The following is a 21,156-nucleotide window of genomic DNA, read 5'->3' as shown; positions in this document are numbered from 1 at the left end:
CTCTCTCCCCCTCCACAAAAATTTGTTATTACTACCCTTCCTACATGTCAAATTGGTACCTTAAAAAACGACATTAAAGATTTGTTAAGCTTGGCCGCAATAGAACCTGTCCCAGAAGACCAGATAGGACTAGGATTCTATTCCCGTCTCTTTATTATAAAAAAAACCGAACGGGAAATCCAGAGTTATAATAAACTTAAAATACCTAAACAGATTCGTCAAGTACCAAAAATTCTAAATGTAAGTCAGCAGTAAAGCTTATAAAAAAAAGACGCGGTAATGGCCACAATAGTCTTAAAGGGACACTGACAGGCCAAAACAGCATATATAGTTAGATATATCACATTACAGGTCTTATACAGTCTTTTAAAAGCATATAACTATCCCCCCTGTCCACCTTATAAAGAGCGAAATATAAAGTTTTATAACCTGCTTCTCCTGTCAGCAATCTGCCCAAGGGGCGGCGTTTCATGTGAAAATGCGCCCAGCCAGCCTTCCCAACTGCCGTTCTTAAGCCCCGCCCAGCTCATCATTATTCACTTCGCTGGGCGGCGGCTAGAACTCTCCCCAGTCCCGATCCTGCGCCTGCGCAATTCAATACTCCGGGCATCGTTCATGCCCAATCTTCTGCGCCTGCGCCCCGCCGTGCCGTTAGATCGCGCCTGCGTACACACACCAGCCTGCGTCTTCGAGGCATGAATGATGCCCGGAGGATTGAATTGCGCAGGATCGGGACTGGGGAGAGTTCTAGCCGCCGCCCAGCGAAGTGAATAATGATGAGCTGGGCGGGGCTTAAGAACGGCAGGGGGCGGGGCTTAAGAACGGCAGTTGGGAAGGCTGGCTGGGCGCATTTTCACATGAAACGCCGCCCCTTGGGCAGATTGCTGACAGGAGAAGCAGGTTATAAAACTTTATATTTCGCTCTTTATAAGGTGGACAGGGGGGATAGTTATATGCTTTTAAAAAGACTGTATAAGACCTGTAATGTGATATATCTAACTATATATGCTGTTTTGGCCTGTCAGTGTCCCTTTAACCACCTCAGCCCCCAGTGCTTAAACACCCTGAAAGACCAGGCCACTTTTTACACTTCTGACCTACACTACTTTCACCATTTATTGCTCGGTCATGCAACTTACCACCCAAATGAATTTTACCTCCTTTTCTTCTCACTAATAGAGCTTTCATTTGGTGGTATTTCATTGCTGCTGACATTTTTACTTTTTTTGTTATTAATCGAAATTTAACGTTTTTTTTTGCAAAAAAATGACATTTTTCACTTTCAGTTGTAAAATTTTGCAAAAAAAATGACATCCATATATAAATTTTGCTCTAAATTTATTGTTCTACATGTCTTTGATAAAAAAAAAATGTTTGGGTAAAAAAAAAATGGTTTGGGTAAAAGTTATAGCGTTTACAAACTATGGTACAAAAATGTGAATTTCCGCTTTTTGAAGCAGCTCTGACTTTCTGAGCACCTGTCATGTTTCCTGAGGTTCTACAATGCCCAGACAGTACAAACACCCCACAAATGACCCCATTTCGGAAAGTACACACCCTAAGGTATTCGCTGATGGGCATAGTGAGTTCATAGAACTTTTTATTTTTTGTCACAAGTTAGCGGAAAATGATGATTTTTTTTTTTTTTTTTTTTTTTCTTACAAAGTCTCATATTCCACTAACTTGTGACAAAAAATAAAAACTTCCATGAACTCACTATGCCCATCACGAAATACCTTGGGGTCTCTTCTTTCCAAAATGGGGTCACTTGTGGGGTAGTTATACTGCCCTGGCATTCTAGGGGCCCAAATGTGTGGTAAGGAGTTTGAAATCAAATTCTGTAAAAACTGACCAGTGAAATCCGAAAGGTGCTCTTTGGAATGTGGGCCCCTTTGCCCACCTAGGCTGCAAAAAAGTGTCACACATCTGGTATCTCCGTATTCAGTAGAAGTTGGGGAATGTGTTTTGGGGTGTCATTTTACATATACCCATGCTGGGTGAGATAAATATCTTGGTCAAATGCCAACTTTGTATAAAAAAATGGGAAAAGTTGTCTTTTGCCAAGATATTTCTCTCACCCAGCATGGGTATATGTAAAAAGACACCCCAAAACACATTCCCCAACTTCTCCTGAATACGGAGATACCAGATGTGTGACACTTTTTTGCAGCCTAGGTGGGCAAAGGGGCCCATATTCCAAAGAGCACCTTTCGGATTTCACTCGTCATTTTTTACAGAATTTGATTTCAAACTCCTTACCACACATTTGGGCCCCTAGAATGCCAGGGCAGTATAACTACCCCACAAGTGACCCCATTTTGGAAAGAAGAGACCCCAAGGTATTCGCTGATGGGCATAGTGAGTTCATGGAAGTTTTTATTTTTTGTCACAAGTTAGTGGAATATGAGACTTTGTATGAAAAAAAAAAAAAAAAAAAAAAAATCATCATTTTCCACTAACTTGTGACAAAAAATAAAAAATTCTAGGAACTCGCCATGCCCCTCACGGAATACCTTGGGGTGTCTTCTTTCCAAAATGGGGTCACTTGTGGGGTAGTTATACTGCCCTGGCATTTTCCAGGGGCCCTAATGTGTGGTAAGTAGGTAAATGACCAGTGAAATCCGAAAGGTGCTCTTTGGAATATGGGCCCCTTTGCCCACCTAGGCTGCAAAAAAGTGTCACACATCTGGTATCTCCGTACTCGGGAGAAGTTGGGGAATGTGTTTTGGGGTGTCTTTTTACATATACCCATGCTGGGTGAGAGAAATATCTTGGCAAAAGACAACTTTTCCCATTTTTTTATACAAAGTTGGCATTTGACCAAGATATTTATCTCACCCAGCATGGGTATATGTAAAATGACACCCCAAAACACATTCCCCACCTTCTCCTGAGTACGGAGATACCAGATGTGTGACATTTTTTTGCAGCCTAGGTGGGCAAAGGGGCCCATATTCCAAAGAGCACCTTTCGGATTTCACTCGTCATTTTTTACAGAATTTGATTTCAAACTCCTTACCACACATTTGGGCCCCTAAAATACCAGGGCATTATACCTACCCCACAAGTGACCCCATTTTGGAAAGAATAGACCCCAAGGTATTCGCTGATGGGCATAGTGAGTTCATGGAAGTTTTTATTTTTTGTCACAAGTTAGTGGAATATGAGACTTTGTATGAAAAAAAAAAAAAAAAAAAAATCATTTTCCACTAACTTGTGACAAAAAATAAAAAATTCTAGGAACTCGCCATGCCCCTCACGGAATACCTTGGGGTGTCTTCTTTCCAAAATGGGGTCACTTGTGGGGTAGTTATACTGCCCTGGCATTTTCCAGGGGCCCTAATGTGTGGTAAGTAGGTAAATGACCAGTGAAATCAGAAAGGTGCTCTTTGGAATATGGGCCCCTTTGCCCACCTAGGCTGCAAAAAAGTGTCACACATCTGGTATCTCCGTACTCGGGAGAAGTTGGGGAATGTGTTTTGGGGTGTCTTTTTACATATACCCATGCTGGGTGAGAGAAATATCTTGGCAAAAGACAACTTTTCCCATTTTTTTATACAAAGTTGGCATTTGACCAAGATATTTATCTCACCCAGCATGGGTATATGTAAAATGACACCCCAAAACACATTCCCCAACTTCTCCTGAGTACGGCGATACCAGATGTGTGACACTTTTTTGCAGCCTAGATGCGCAAAGGGGCCCAAATTCCTTTTAGGAGGGCATTTTTAGACATTTGGATACCAGACTTCTTCTCACGCTTTGGGGCCCCTAGAATGCCAGGGCAGTATAAATACCCCACATGTGACCCCATTTTGGAAAGAAGACACCCCAAGGTATTCAATGAGGGGCATGGCGAGTTCATAGAAATTTTTTTTTTTTGGCACAAGTTAGCGGAAATTGATATTTTTTATTTTTTTCTCACAAAGTCTCCCATTCCGCTAACTTGGGACAAAAATTTCAATCTTTCATGGACTCAATATGCCCCTCACTGAATACCTGGGGGTGTCTTCTTTCCGAAATGGGGTCACATGTGGGGTATTTATACTGCCCTGGCATTCTAGGGGCCCTAAAGCGTGAGAAGAAGTCTGGAATATAAATGTCTAAAAAATTTTACGCATTTGGATTCCGTGAGGGGTATGGTGAGTTCATGTGAGATTTAATTTTTTGTCACAAGTTAGTGGAATATGAGACTTTGTAAGAAAAAAATAATAATAATTCCGCTAACTTGGGCCAAAAAAATGTCTGAATGGAGCCTTACAGGGGGGTGATCAATGACAGGGGGGTGATCAATGACAGGGGGGTGATCAATGACAGGGGGGTGATCAATGACAGGGGGGTGATCAATGACAGGGGGGGTGATCAATGACAGGGGGGGTGATCAATGACAGGGGGGGTGATCAATGACAGGGGGGGTGATCAATGACAGGGGGGGTGATCAATGACAGGGGTGGTGATCAATGACAGGGGGGTGATCAGGGAGTCTATATGGGGTGATAACCACAGTCATTGATCACGCCCGTGTAAGGCTTCATTCAGACGTCCGGATGCGTTTTGCGGATCCGATCCATCTATCAGTGGATCCGTAAAAATCATGCGGACGTCTGAATGGAGCTTTACAGGGGGGTGATCAATGACAGGGGGGTAATCAATGACAGGGGGGTGATCAGGGAGTCTATATGGGGTGATCACCACAGTCATTGATCATGCCCCTGTAAGGCTTCATTCAGACGTCCGGATGCGTTTTGCGGATCCGATCCATCTATCAGTGGATCCGTAAAAATCATGCGGACGTCTGAATGGAGCTTTACAGGGGGGTGATCAATGACAGGGGGGTAATCAATGACAGGGGGGTGATCAGGGAGTCTATATGGGGTGATAACCACAGTCATTGATCATGCCCCTGTAAGGCTTCATTCAGACGTCCGGATGCGTTTTGCGGATCCGATCCATCTATCAGTGGATCCGTAAAAATCATGCGGACATCTGAATGGAGCTTTACAGGGGGGTGATCAGGGAGTCTATATGGGGTGATCACCACAGTCATTGATCATGCCCCTGTAAGGCTTCATTCAGACGTCCGGATGCGTTTTGCGGATCCGATCCATCTATCAGTGGATCCGTAAAAATCATGCGGACGTCTGAATGGAGCTTTACAGGGGGGTAATCAATGACAGGGGGGTGATCAATGACAGGGGGGTGATCAGGGAGTCTATATGGGGTGATAACCACAGTCATTGATCATGCCCCTGTAAGGCTTCATTCAGACGTCCGGATGCGTTTTGCGGATCCGATCCATCTATCAGTGGATCCGTAAAAATCATGCGGACATCTGAATGGAGCTTTACAGGGGGTTGATCAATGACAGGGGGGTAATCAATGACAGGGGGGTGATCAGGGAGTCTATATGGGGTGATCAGGGGTGATCAGGGGCTAATAAGGGGTTAATAAGTGACGGGGGGGGGGGGGTAGTGTAGTGTAGTGGTGCTTGGTGGGACTTTACTGAGCTACCTGTGTCCTCTGGTGGTCGATCCAAACAAATGGGACCACCAGAGGACCAGGTAGCAGGTATATTAGACGCTGTTATCAAAACAGCGTCTAATATACCTGTTAGGGGTTAAAAAAAACACATCTCCAGCCTGCCAGCGAACGATCGCCGCTGGCAGGCTGGAGATCAACTCTCTTACCTTCCGTTCCTGTGAGCGCGCGCGCCTGTGTGCGCGCGTTCACAGGAAATCTCGCGTCTCGCGAGAGGACGCGTATATGCGTCCAGGAGGAATGAATCAACCACCTCCAGGACGCGTCTGTGCGTACAGCGGTCCGGAGGTGGTTAAGGGACACATTCAACATTTTCAATTCAAGTGTCTCCCTTTTAGGATCTCCTCAGCTCTAAGAACCTTTACAAAAGGTAATGGCGGAAGCTATAGCAAGTCTAAGAGAAAAAGCAATCTGCGTGATCCCTTATCTGGACGACCTGTTAGTAGTTGCAGACAACAAAGCTATTCTAGAAGTCCACCTCCGGATAGTTTTGAACCATCTCCAGGGCCTAGGTTGGATAATCAACTGGGAAAAGTCTGATTTAATCCCGAACAGGCAAAAGATATTCCTAGGCATAACTCTAAATACAGTCTCCCAAAAATCCTTTCTTCCGCCTCAAAAAGTAAAGAAACTTCAAACAACGCTGAGGAACTTCAAGAAAGTAAAATTCTGTTCCATCTGACAGGCAATGAAGGTGTTAGGAAGCCTTTCCGCATGTATCCCAGCAGCGGCCTGGGCACCATTTCACCTAAGACCACTTCAAAAATTCATTTTAAGCAGGTGGAACAGATCCCAAACGACTCTAGAAAAACGAATATTTTTAGATCAAAAAGTGAAGAATTCCCTGAATTGGTGGCTCAAAGAGACCAACCTAAAAAATGGGGTATTTTGGTCCTTGACAGGACAGGAAAAACCACTGGCGATGAGGGGAAGGGGTGGGGTTTTTAAACCTCTCCAGCTTTTTCCTGCCCTATCAGAGGAAGTCAGTCTCAGGATGTGCCGTCATGGAGACGACTGGGGAAATATATATATATTCTGAGCAGAGTATAAATGTAGCTGGTTCCTACACTGCCCTGAATATTGTAAGCTTAGGTAAGTCCAAGAGAGGCGGTATATTAGTTTTAGGTACCCATCTGCGGAAGCCACCTTGACGCCTGGTAGATGGGCCAGACACACGTTTGATCAAAAATGTGTGCAAAGAGCTTCTATTTTTCCATTTATAGTAGGTATAATAACACTTTCATTTAGAATGATCACCATTTCTCAGCTCTATTGTTTGTATGTATAATGGTGTGCAGCCATTTTTTTTATCAACCATGTTTGCTTGATGGTTATGCACCTGTGACTATGAATGTGCTAGTCTAAATTTTTATATATACAAAAATCTTTATTTACCCAGACAGGACATGTGACGTTTTGGCTCTATACTGCAGAAAGGCTCCAGCAAAGAGCCAAAACGTTGCATGTCCTGTCTGGGTAAATAAAGATTTTTGTACTTTTTTATCTTATGGAGTGCTGCCCACTTTTTTGACTTTTATACATTGGATTTGCTTGATCCTAACTGGGCCAGTTGCACCCCCCTGTTTTCTTAATAGACGGTTCTGCCACTTATATATATACACATACATACACACACACACAGTGGATATAAAAACTCTACACACCCCTGTTAAAATGTCAGGTTTCTGTGATGTAAAAAAAATGAGACAAAGATAAATCATTTCAGACCTTTTTCCACCTGTAATGTGACCTATAAACTGTACAACTCAATTGAAAAACAAACTGAAATCTTTTAGGTGGAGGGAAGAAAAAATATAAAAATAAAATAATATGGTTGCATAAGTGTGCACACCCTTAAACTAATAATTTGTAGAAGCACCTTTTGATCTTATTACAGCACTCAGTATTTTTGGGTATGAGTCTAATAGCATGGCACATTTTGACTTGGCAAGATTTGCCCACTCTTCTTGGCAAAAACACTCCAAATCTGTCAGATTGCGAGGGCATCTCCTGTGCACAGCCCTCTTCAGATCACCCCACTGATTTTCAATCAGATTCAGGTCTGGGCTCTGGCTGGGCCATTCCAAAACTTTAATCTTCTTCTGGTGAAGCCATTCCTTTGTAGATTTGGATATATGCTTTGGGTCGTTGTCATGCTGAAAGATGAAGTTCCTCTTCATGTTCAGCTTCCTAGCATGTTCAGCTGTTTGAGAAGGCAGCGGCGCTCCAGCAGTGCCGCGGCCTTCTCATTGTTTACCACTGGCCGAGTGACGTCACGACTTGTATCAACTGGCCTGGGCGGGGCTAAGCTCCATTCAAGGGAACGGAGCTTAGCCGCGCCCAGGCCAATGACACTAGTCGTGACATCACTGGGCCTGCGGTAAACAGTGAGAAGTCCGCAGCACTGCTGGAGCGCCGCTGCCTTCTCAAACAGCTGATCGGCGGGGGTCCCCGATGTCGGACCCCTGCCGATCAGATGCTGATGATCTATCCAGAGAATAGATCATCAGTTTAAACAAAGTGCAGAACCCCTTTAACTAAGGCCCCAGTTCCAGCTGAAGAAAAACAGCCCCTTGGCATGATGCTGCCACCACCATGCTTCACTGTGGGTATGGTGTTCTTTTGGTGATGTGCAGTGTTGTTTTTGCGCCAAACATATCTTTTGGAATTATGGCCAAAAAGTTCAACCTTGGTTTCATCAGACCATAACACCTTTTCCCACATGCTTTTGGGAGACTTCAGATGTGTTTTTGCAAAATGTAGCCTGGCTTGGATGTTTTTCTTTGTAAGAAAAGGCTTTCGTCTTGCCACTCTACCCCATAGCCCAGACATATGAAGAATACGGGAGATTGTTGTTACATGTACCACACAGCCAGTACTTGCCAGATATTCCTGCAGCTCCTTTAATGTTGCTGTAGGCCTCTTGGTCGCCTCCCAGACCAGTTTTCTTCTCGTCTTTTCATCCATTTCGGAGGGATGTCCAGTTCTTGGTAATGTAACTGTTGTGCCATATTTTCTCCACTTGATGATGACGGTCTTCACTGTGTTCCATGGTATATCTAATGCCCTGGAAATTATTTTGTACCCTTCTCCTGACTGATACCTTTTAACAATGAGATCCCTCTGATGCTTTGGAATCTCTCTGTGGACCATGGCTTTTGCTGTGAGATGCGACTAAGAAAATGTCAGGAAAGACCAACTAGAGCAGCTGAACTTTATTTTGGGTTAATCAGAGGCACTTTAAATGATGGCCGGTGTATGCTGACTCCTATTTAACAGGATTTTGAATGTGATTGCTTAATTCTGAACACAGCTACATCCCCAGTTATAAGAGGGTGTACAGTGTATAGGTCACAGTAAAAGGTGGAAAAAGTTCTGAAATGATTTATCTTTGTCTCATTGTTTTACATCACAGAAACCTGACTTTTTAACAGGGGCGTGTAGACTTTTTATATCCACTGTATATACTCACATACACGTACCCCTCCCATTACCCTCTGCTGCACTAGAGAATGAAAGGATCGGTCACCCCTCCGGACATGTCTGTTACTGTATTCCCATTGACACTTCTGCAGCATGGTTTCTTAGAACTTTGCATTGTGCCGTTCACCTCTTATGCCTCCTGGAAATGTATAGTTTGACAAATGGGTGCAGGCGAGGTGAGGCGATCACCTCGGGCAGCGCGGACCTTTATGTGCTGGTTCCCTGGTTGCTGCCCCAGAAATACAGCTTTTAATCAATGTGAAAATTAGCGTAAGCCCTCACACACACGCCAATTTGCGGTCCCCAATGCACGGGCAACATCCGTGCGGCGGCCGGGACAGATCGAGACCTATTCAACTTGAATGGCCCGGGCAACGGCTGTGTAAAGAACCCAAGGAGCTGTCCAGCCATGCCCTTTTGAATTGAGCCCCACTCCTCCCTTAACTTTTCTCCACCCTTCGCGCCCAATGCCCTCAGAGCTCCACTGGAAAACTCGCCAGGCGCGCATCTCATATCTGCGCCCTTCGGTGGGCAGCAGCTTCATCAACTGAACTGCACGTGAGCAGGAAGGATCTACAGTTCAGCTGACGAAGAGCACAGACGGGATGAGATGTGCGCCTGCACAAAATTTCTGATGGAGACCTGATGACCGTGGAATTGGAGGGAGGTGGAGAAAAGCCGAGGAAGGGAGGGGCAGGGCTCGATTCGAATGGGTGCGGCTGTGCTCTGCTGTAAATAGGCTTAAAGGGGTTCTGCAGTTTGTTTAAACAGATGATCTATCCTCTGGATAGATCAGCATCTGATCGGCGGTGGTCCGACACCCGGTACCCCTGCCGATCCGCTTTGAGAAAGCAGCGGCGCTCCTGGAGCGCCGCTGCCTTCTTACTGTTTACCGCCGGCCCAGTGACATCACGACTAGGCGGGGCTAAGCTCTGTTCACTTAAATGGAGCTTAGCCCCGCCCAGGCCAGTTGATACTAGTCGTGACGTCACTGGGCTTGCGGTAAACAGTGAGAAGGCCGCGGCGCTGCTGGAGACCCCCGCCGATCAGATGCTGATCTATCCAGAAGATAGATCATCAGTTTAAACAAACTGCAGAACCCCTTTAAGCTACTTTCACACTTGCGTTGTTATTTCCAGTATTAAGTCAAATCAAATCAGAGGATCTCAATACTGGAACTAAACGGATCCGTTTTGATTTTCACATCAGGATGCATCAGTTCCGATAGGATGCGGTTATGTGAAATCAAAACAGAAAAAAACGGATCAGTCACTAAATACATTGAAAGTCAAAGGGTGACGGATCCGTTTTTGTAGGCTCCTAATAAAATGGCTCTGTCACCATTGACTTACATAGTTTTCAGCGCCGGATCAGTTTTTTTCCGTTCTTATGACTGGACGCAAAACCGCAGCTTGCAGCAGTTTTGTGTCCGTAATTCTGACGGAACTGAAGACATCCTGAGCGGATGTTACCAATCAGAATGCATGAGAACTAAACGTAAATGTTTTTTTCCCGGTACTGAGATCCTCTGCTAGATACCAATACCGGAAAATAACAACGCAAGTGTGAAAGTAGCCTTTGCCCCTTTTATACCAATTTACATATTGATTAAAACGTTTTTAATCAGGCACAAAAACCAGGAGGACCGGCACATAAAAGTATGTATGGGAAAGGTAGTATGTACTACAGCGCACTGGGGACTGTTTAAAACGCACCACGGTGGTGGCCGACCCGCTTTAAAGTTGGTTTCACAAGTGGACTTTTTGGTGCTTTTTATGGTTTCTAAAAAAAAAAAAAAAATACAAAAAATGTTTTAATTAAATAATGCACTAACACAATAGATAGACTAAGCCCTCACTCTGATATGATAAAATCTGATACTCTCAGCCAATATATTTTGATCAAAACACATCTGTGCCCACCTACCAGTGCCAAGTAATCCGGCTACTGCGCCAGAACATACAAGATATGACATCCATGTGCTGTCCGTATTTTTCACGGATTGGATGCGGAACGAAAATACGGTCATGTAAATGCACACTGAGGCCTCCTGCACACAACCACACACGATTGTCATCCGTGAGCTGACCGCAAATTATAGAACCTGTCCTATTCTTGTCTGTTTTGCGGACAAGAATACGCTTTTTTAAAGTGGGTCTCGTGAAAATTGCGGGATTGACATGGACTTCAAAACTGATACTGTCATGTGCAGGAGGCCTAAAATCAGAATTCTCTAATGGGGTATCTAAAAATTGCTTTAACTCCACCCTATTATGGGAATGTATTTGTTGAGGGGGCTGCAATACCGCTGCTGCGGCCATGGATGCTCTTCACTTAGTTCCTCCATGTGTACACAGAGGAGAGCACACATCAAGATCACTCGCGTGACTGGGAGCCACACACATCTATATGGGCCCTCCACCCTGCAAGAGCCAATATCCCTTTAAAATGCTTGTGTGGGATTTGCAATTAATGACCTATCTTATTTCGGTGGCCCTGGCCAGCCATCTGACGGTGACATACTGACTGATGCCAGGGAGAAAAGGACGGGGGGCACTCGATAAACAGCGGCTTTCTCCCCTGATGCATCCTTGGCCAAGCAGGGCATGCAAACGTATGGGATAATCGGGAGACATAGCTTATCTCATGTGTATGGCCGGCTTTGGAGGGGGTCCCCAGCATACATGTACAAGGTCGGCCATACACCATAGATTTGTTCAGCCAACAGCTATCCTCTCCGACCCCCACCCACAGACAGGCTCAGCACAGCCAAGCATATAACTATCTTAATAGGAAGATTGTAGTAAGCTCTGGCAGTAGCCGCCCCCCCCCCACCCCCCGAGAACAAAAGAAAAAACCCTGTAAATGCCGTAACTCTGGGCAGAACATAGAGGACACCGGGAGGTATGAAGAAGACACTGCCTCCCACCCAGTACACCCACCATGGCTGCTCCCCCTTCTCCTCTGTCAAGGACGGCTTTTTCAGATGGGACACGAGGCTCTGCCTCCCCCGGGACGCCGGCCATGGAGCAGCTAATAGACCGAGGAATACAGGATTAGCAATGTCACCTCCGAGACAAAGCAGTCAGCGGCCATTCCTCTGCCTTTGTCTACGATAATATTGAAATGCGTCAGATGCACAAAGACCCCCAGCTCTGAACGTCGTGACCTGAGCCCGGGGTACGGCGGCCGCCTCCGCTCTCATTACTAAGGGTACCAAAGAACCCAAAATCTAAATATAATCCAATATATACAAAATACAGAGAGGACACACCCAGGACCAGACACCACAACAGCCAATGCAGGACTACACAGACGTAGCAGAGCTGAAGTCGTCAATTAACCCCTTACATTGTGAGGCAGTGGACTGTAAACTACATCAAACACCCAAAGTGAACCACATGGGACATATATAGAGAGACATACTGTATACAAAAACGGTCATAGATAGATAGATAGATAGATAGATAGATACTGTGGAATTATTCTCATAAAATGCTTAAGGCTGGATTCACATCACGTTTTTCCCATCCACATAACATATACAAAAACGTACACGGATTCCTCAGACTGGTGTCATACAGTGGCACATGTTCACCATAGAGTTTGACTGGAAAAGAAAAAAAAAAAAAAGTGCGGTGTGCTATGCTTTTGAATCCGTTTTTTCCACAACGTATACATTAAACGGATGGCAAAAACGTGATATGAACCCTCCTAAACATGTCAGATAAAGAGGAAACGCGGGGAGATATTACAGTCAAATCCAAGTGAAGGCGTATTCCCTTCTCAGACATTTCTAGTACAGACCCCCACCCAGGGCCATCTTTAACGCGGTGCAAAAGGGGCAGCTGCCTCTTGAGCCCCGCTGGACACTGCCCACAGCCACAATGACATGATCTGCTCCGCCGGCTCCGTGTCACGGCGAAAACTACCGTAGCAGACCGTAACGGAGTGAGTGACGTCACGCTGCCGGCCGGCCTGCTACGGTAGTTTGAATGTTTGATAGTGAGTACTAGCCTTTACATATAAAGACCCCGCTGCGATTAGTTGCCAGCCTGTATTGGGGATCACTATTTACACAGGGACACTTATGGGGGGGGGGAATCTGTGGATGATACATATATAGCATAAGATGCTATATACAGTGGGATGCGAAAGTTTGGGCAACCTTGTTAATCGTCATGATTTTCCTGTATAAATCGTTGGTTGTTACTATAAAAAATGTCAGTTAAATATATCATATAGGAGACACACACAGTGATATTTGAGAAGTGAAATGAAGTTTATTGGATTTACAGAAAGTGCGCTATAATTGTTTAAACAAAATTAGGCAGGTGCATAAATTTGGGCACTGTTGTCATTTTATTGATTCCAAAACCTTTAGAACTAATTATTGGAACTCAAATTGGCTTGGTAAGCTCAGTGACCCCTGACCTACATACACAGGTGAATCCAATTATGAGAAAGAGTATTTAAGGGGGTCAATTGTAAGTTTCCCTCCTCTTTTAATTTTCTCTGAAGAGTAGCAACATGGGGGTCTCAAAACAACTCTCAAATGACCTGAAGACAAAGATTGTTCACCATCATGGTTTAGGGGAAGATACAGAAAGATGTCTCAGAGATTTCAGCTGTCTGTTTCCACAGTTAGGAACATATTGAGGAAATGGAAGACCACAGGCTCAGTTCAAGTTAAGGCTCGAAGTGGCAGACCAAGAAAAATCTCGGATAGACAGAAGCGACGAATGGTGAGAACAGTCAGAGTCAGCCCACAGACCACCACCAAAGACCTACAACATCATCTTGCTGCAGATGGAGTCACTGTGCATCGTTCAACCATTCGGCGCACTTTACACAAGGAGATGCTGTATGCGAGAGTGATGCAGAGGAAGCACAAAAAGTGCCGCTTGAGGTGGGCTAAAGCAGATTTGGACAAGCTGGCTTCATTTTGGAATAAGGTGCTGTGGACTGATAAAAAATAAAATTTAGTTATTTGGCCATAACAAGGGGCGTTATGCATGGAGGAAAAAGAACACAGCATTCCAAGAAAAACACCTGCTACCTACAGTAAAATATGGTGGTGGTTCCATCATGCTGTGGGGCTGTGTGGCCAGTGCAGGGACTGGGAATCTTGTCAAAGTTGAGGGACGCATGGATTCCACTCAGTATCAGCAGATTCTGGAGACCAATGTCCAGGAATCAGTGACAAAGCTGAAGCTGCGCCGGGGCTGGATCTTTCAACAAGACAACGACCCTAAACACTGCTCAAAATCCACTAAGGCATTTATGCAGAGGAACAAGTACAACGTTCTGGAATGGCCATCTCAGTCCCCAGACCTGAATATCATTGAAAATCTGTGGTGTGACTTAAAGAGAGCTGTCCATGCTCGAAAGCCATCAAACCTGAATGAACTAAAGATGTTTTGTAAAGAGGAATGGTCCAAAATACCTTCAACCAGAATCCAGACTTTCATTGGAACCTACAGGAAGCGTTTAGAGGCTGTAATTTCTGCAAAAGGAGGATCTACTAAATATTGATTTCATTTCTTTTTTGTGGTGCCCAAATTTATGCACCTGCCTAATTTTGTTTAAACAATTATAGCGCACTTTCTGTAAATCCAATAAACTTCATTTCACTTCTCAAATATCACTGTGTGTGTCTCCTATATGATATATTTAACTGACATTTTTTATCGTAACAACCAACGATTTATACAGGAAAATCATGACCATTAACAAGGTTGCCCAAACTTTCGCATCCCACTGTATGTAAATCCACAGATATCCCTAAAAGAGTGACATCCACAGACCACCATTAGTTCAAAACCCACCAAAAGCACACCTTTTTGTTCAAAATATTTATTTTTTCTTATTTTCCTTCTCAAAAACCTTGGTGCCCCTTATCATCAGGTGCGTCTTATAAAAAGCGAAAAATACGGTACTTGCTCCTCCTCCCGACCTCCCCTGCCCTTTGCGTATGACGCGCCGTGACGTTACGCGGACACACTGCAACGCTAGGGTGAGCCCTGATCTCCAGAGCGGTGCCCACTTCCAGCCCAGAGCCCTGATCTCCAGAGCGGTGCCCACTTCCAGCCCAGAGCCCTGATCTCCAGAGCGGTGCCCACTTCCAGCCCAGAGCCCTGATCTCCAGAGCGGTGCCCACTTCCAGCCCAGAGCCCTGATCTCCAGAGCGGTGCCCACTTCCAGCTGGAGTCTTCAGAACTGTAAGCTATATTATATGTATTACATGTTTTATGTGGGAAGGAGAGATCCAGGGGGCCCAAGTAAATTCTTGCCCAGGGTCCAGTCAATATTACAGACGGCCCTGGCCCTCACTGCCAGAGGAGGCAGCTCCCTCACAGACCCTCCATCCTCTCCTATAGATGTCACAGTGCAGCCCGATCAGCTGTTTCCATAGTTACCACCACTACAGGCCGGATGAGGGGGGCAATCTAGAGATAGGTGAGGGCCCCAGATACATTCTCTGATCTAGACAAACCCTTTAAACACGGCCCTGCATCAGTCAGTACATGGGGAGAGCATCAGGGTGACAACCAGCAGTAAGTCTGAAGTCAGCTATAGAATCAGAGAGATATATATACACACATACATAGTCATATCCTATAGTCACACATATAATGTGTAATATATACACACACAGTCACATATAAATACACGATACATGGAGAAACACAACACAATATATCACCAATCCGTCAGCCATAGCGGACAGTGTCAGTCAGCCAGGCTTCCCCTGTAAACACCAATGGACCCGCCCACTATTCACAGGACCCCTCTGCCGGTCACCCTCCCCCTCACCGAGCACACCGGGCTCCGTCGCGGTCCTCAGCTACAAAACGTCACAGCCGAGCTCACAAGCAGGAAGCCATCTTCTCTCCCCGATTCACTAGCCCAATAGATCACGTGACCCGGCAGTGAGCGAGACGTTCAGCAGCGGGGAGGGCGTGTTCTTGGTGGAGGGAAAGGCCAATGGCTGAAGGGGGCGTGGTCTCAGGGTGGGATTACTGGGCTAGTTGCCCGGTCAGAGCGTGAGCTGGTTACCATGGTAACAGTTGAGGGTTTTGTGTAAGGGAGTCCGGGGTGTAACATTGGGATAGAGCTGCCATTGCTGCACGCTGGTGCTCTGTCACAGTGTGTGAGGGTGGTCTGGGGGGTGCTCATTCTACTTTGTATTTCTTCTTCCTATTGTGCTTATAGGACCACGCCTAGGTCCCATTCACACTGCCATATTGACAGTCTGCTGAAATCCGACTTTTGGTATCAAAATGGAGGTAACATATGGCCACCGACGTGACCCGTAAAGATGACATACATAGGGAACCCATATGAGGCTGGGCCAGATAACAGGGGTCTCCTGTGATGTCATTGATTGGTTAGGGGACGTGACTGCTACATTCTTGCGAGACCTACGTCCAGTGGCGTAGAGTGGGTTGCCAGCACCCGGGGCAAGCCAAAAATTGCGCCCCCCCCCCCCCCCCCCTACCCCGAGCACACCCCTTTTAACAGATAATGTAGTAGATCACTAGCAGTCCTATGTAACGCCACAGATAACACAGTAATAACTCTCTGAGTACAGATAACGTAGTAGATGGGTGTGGGGCCCCAGAATTCAGAGCACATAGCCAGGATGCAGCAGGGTGGGCCAAAATTCTCAATCTCCTCCCCCAACCCTACCATGAAACAGATATGTGGATGGACATTATTATTACAGTAGAATACCGCACCATAACGGTTACATCCAGTGACGTCTCCTGTGATGTAGACTTTCCTCCACGTCATCATTCAGAGATAAGACCGCCATGATACCTTCTTTCAGCCGCTTCTCGTCTCTGCAGAGTTTCACAGAATTTTTTTTTAGGTTCCTCACTTTACTATCATCCTCTCCTTCCTGGTGTCTCAACACTGTCATCCTGCTGCCCCCCAATACTGTGCTAGAGCCATACAGATAGTCCCCCATTCCCCATAATATTATTCCCCCTGTATATTATAATGTCCCCCTTTTTATTATTAATATAATGGCCGCCTCTCCACTCTTATTACTATGCCATTCAGTACTCCTCCTCTTTCTGCTCCTCCCCCACCCCCATAGTGCCCCCAGTGCCTCTGCAATTAGGGTAGGGTACATAAAAAAAAATACTTACCTGTCTCCATCACAGTTTGTGGCGTCCCGGCGCAGGCGGTCACGAACGCCTCACTGTGCCTTCCCGCACCACGTCATCTCGCAAGATCTGACGCAGGAGGTCACAGTGAGGTAATCGATTCGTGACCGAGTCCTGCGTCGCTCTACTGCCTTATAGGCTTCAGGTCTAGTGGCCTGAAGCCTATGAGGCATAATGGAGGGGACGGGAGCCATAGGCAATTTGGAGCCCGGGGCAACGGGCCCCCCCACGCTACGCCCCTGCCTACGTCCCCTCCGTTGTGACCATAGGAACAATGGAGGAGTCTATAACTGGCATAGTTGCCCATACAGGGCCGTCTTTAATATTGATTGGATTGGGTGAGAATTTACTTGGGCCCCCTGGATCCCGCCTTCCCACACCCTAGCATGCAATCAAGACCTCCAACCACAACACAAACGCAAAAAAACAAATCCACACACCTCGTAGAGTAGTAAACGTTAATAATGATTGTGGCGAAACCAACCTCGCCACTGGGTTTGGGAGAGGCCTGTTTACCAGCCTCTTGCCCTACGACTATGGCCCCGGGACATATTACCCTTCAAGAACAGTGTAACAGAACTATGCCGCATGTCTGGACTGTTAATAGGACCGAACGCGGTCAGCGGTGTATACTAAAGATTCTGTGGAACTAAAATCGGATGCGCAAATACACGAACACCGCTGACCCTTACCTTCTTCCATACGGAACTTTCAGCTCCAGAGACTAAGTCCCGTTCGAAGATGGGACTTAGTCGTTTTCCTGCATGAAATTGACCGACCGCACAGCCCAAATCTATGGAACTGTTTTGGGCAGGAAATTGTGCTTGCGGTCGGTCATAAAGGACTTCCACTTAACTTTTGATCCGCTGGAGGAATTTGTGTTTTATTTTTTGATAGTGGTTATATTTGATGTATGCTGAGTTTAAATATGTAATTTTTATGGAGATGGAATGTATGGTTTTAAAGTTATAGAGTATGTTTAAAAACTGTATTTTTACTGTCTGTGATAGTTATGTTAATCCATAATTATATCACAGACAGAAGGGAGGATTTTGTGTGTTTGGGTGGGGATTCCTGTCCTGTTGTTCCACATGTGTATTGGCGATTTCCCTTTGTCCTGAGAGATAATTGGATTACTCCCCGGTTGTCTCCAGGACAGAGAGGAGGAAACCATGATGCATTGTGGGGATGTGTTGTGTCTGTATCCTGAATTGCTACATATCTGTCCTGTGTCGCAGTCTCCCTTCTGGTCCCCTAGGGGCGTGAACGATTGGTTGCTGTACTTACATTGTATGTGTTGTAATATATTGATTGGTTGTATTTCAAAACCCTGTGGGCAGTACTATGTTTTTGGTTTGTGAATAAAAGAGGCTGTACGTGAAGTACAGTGAGTTCCTGTTTTATACCTTCATGAAGTCTTGGCTCATGTTTGGCTCATGGGATAACTACACTCTTGGGGATTGCTATATCATAATACTCCCCTGAGTATAAGCTCTTGTAAGAGCTTGCTCTTGGTTCCTGTCTCTGGATTTAGGAGAGGTTCACCCACTAGAGCCTTGTCGTAGGTCCAGGGTGGGTAGGAGACGGCGAGACCTCCACCAAGCTTCGGCGGTTCGTGGGGTCTGCAGTGCTGATGGTGTCGAGTGGAGTGCTTGGAGTCCTCTGGAAGCACTAGGAGCATCTATCGACGGAGGTACCCTCGGGGTGCTAGGCGTTCCGTTACAATGATGAGTGGCCACTAGAGGTGTTCCTTGGCAGTAATGTAAATACTGCCTTTTTTTCTGAATAAGCTTGCAGAGACATGCTATAGACACCAGAACTACTACGTTTAGCTGTTGTGGTTCTGGTGACTATAGTGTCCCTTAATATAGAGAAAAAATAAAGAATAAGCACAAAAGTATCAAATAAAATGGCTGTATCATTATTCAAAAAATTAAAAAAAGCACAACTTCTGACACAAATATATAGTATTTTGCAGATTACTTTTATTTATTTTTACAATGTGCAGATAGTACTGTACTACTAACCCCTCCATCCACTCCTACATACAGGGTAATACAGCGCCCCATACCTCTTACATCCAGTGACATCTCTTTGATGTAGACGTTCTCTTTCCTCATCTTCTCCTTTCAGACCAGACTACCATTTTTCAGCCATTTCTCGTCTCTGCAGTTTGACAAACAAAATCTTAGTTTACTACTTTTCCATCATCCTCCCATCTTCTGGACAAATCATCCTACCACCCCCAATACTGTGCCGCGGTGCTCCCCAATACTATACTGCAGAAAGAGATAAACCCCCTTATAATAGTAGTACCATGCAGATAGTGCCCCTCAATAATTATTGGCACACAGTGCCCTAAAATGACTGTGCCCAACAAATAGTGCCCCTGACACTAATAGTGTAAACACAATGTCCCCCAAAAATAATTGTGGTAAGCTGATACTGTGCCAAGGTGCCCCCACAGTAATAGTGCTCCCAAAAGTCCCACCAGTAGTAATAATTCTCTGCTAGAGTACATATGGTAGTAATAGTGCTTCTACAGTGCCCCCAACATGTCCCCACTGTTCCCCAAAATTAATAATGCTCCCATAGTGCCCATACTAGTAATCATGTTCCTCATAGACCCCCAGTAGTAATAAAGCCCATCATAATGCCCCCCCAGTAGTAATAATTCTTTTATACCCCCTTTTAATGCCCCCAGGTTGAGCTAATGTCTCCATAGTGCCCCAATAATGTGCCAGTATAAAATACCCCTATATAGTGCCTCCAGTAAATGCCCTATAGTGCTCCTCTCCGCCTTCTTCCTAGTGCCCCCATAATGTGCCAGTATACAATGCCCCATATATAGTGCCCCAGTAGATGCCCTCAGTGTCCCCCATAATTTGCAAGTATAAGATACCCCTTCTTATTGCCCCCTATAGATGAGCCCATAGTACTCCTCTCTGCCTTTCCCCATACTACCCACTATAATGTGCCCCAGTATAAAATAACCCTATACAGAGCCCCCCCATATAAAATACCCCTTCTTTGTGGCCCCAGTAGATGCACTCATAGTGCCACCCAATAATGTGCCAGTAAAAAGTGCCACCAATAATGTGCCAAGTGCCCCCATAGATGCCCCCACAGTGCCCCCCAATAGTGTGCCAGTAAGATATGCCCCCCAATAATGTGCCAGTAACAAGTGCCCACATAGATGCCCCCCAATCATGTGCCAGTAAAAAGTGCCACCAATAATGTGCCAGTAAGTGCCCTCATAGATGCCCCCACAGTGCCCCCCCAATAATGTGCCAGTAAGATGTGCCCCCATAGATGCCCCCCAATCATGTGCCAGTAACAAGTGCCCCCATAGATGCCCCAATCATGTGCCAGTAACAAGTACCCCCATAGATGCCCCCCAATCATGTGCCAGTACTAGGTGCCCCCATTGATGCCCCCCAATCATGTGCAAGTAGTAGTACCATATAAAAAAAATAAACACTTATACTTACCTCCATCAGGCTGGCAGTGATGCGATGCAGTCCTCTTCCGGCCTGTTTCCCGTGCTGTACAGCTCAGGCAGCGCGATACCGCCTGCACCAGCTTCGGATAGTGCCTGCAGCCTATCAGAGGAATGGGGAAGGGAGACGCCTCTTCCTCCCCTGCCCCGCCGCAGCTCTTCCATCTGTATCGCTGTCCTGAGGACGGCGATACAGATGACTATGAAGACGAGTGCTTCCACAATGGAAGTGCTCATCTCCCTGTGCCCTGCCGCAGCCCCCCACGTCACCAGTGGCCAGCGGGGCTCAAGAGGCAGCTGCCCCTTTTGCCCTGCGTTAAAGATGGCCCTGTGCCCATAGCAACTTTCATTTTTCAGAACGCCTTTAGAAAATGAAAGGTGGAATCTGATTGGTTGCTATGGGCAACTAAGCCAGTTCTACTTTACACCAGTTTGATAAATCACCCCCAGTATCGAGTA

General features: G+C 45.8%; 1 protein-coding gene across 2 annotated transcripts in view; it reads right to left on the bottom strand.

Moving 5' to 3' along the window:
* Window positions 1-15,962, bottom strand: part of KIDINS220 (kinase D interacting substrate 220) — a 164,566-nt gene extending 148,604 nt beyond the window's left edge. For both annotated transcript variants that reach the window (XM_040427504.1, XM_040427505.1), the window contains exon 1: window positions 15,838-15,962. The gene's annotated coding sequence lies outside the window, so the exon portion shown is untranslated. The remainder of the gene's footprint in view (window positions 1-15,837) is intronic.
* Between the last annotated feature and the right edge of the window lie 5,194 nt (window positions 15,963-21,156).

This window comes from Bufo bufo, chromosome 4 (genome assembly GCF_905171765.1).
Source record: "Bufo bufo chromosome 4, aBufBuf1.1, whole genome shotgun sequence".
In the NCBI taxonomy this organism is placed as follows: Eukaryota; Metazoa; Chordata; class Amphibia; order Anura; family Bufonidae; genus Bufo; species Bufo bufo.
This window is presented reverse-complemented; position numbering and strand designations above follow the sequence as displayed.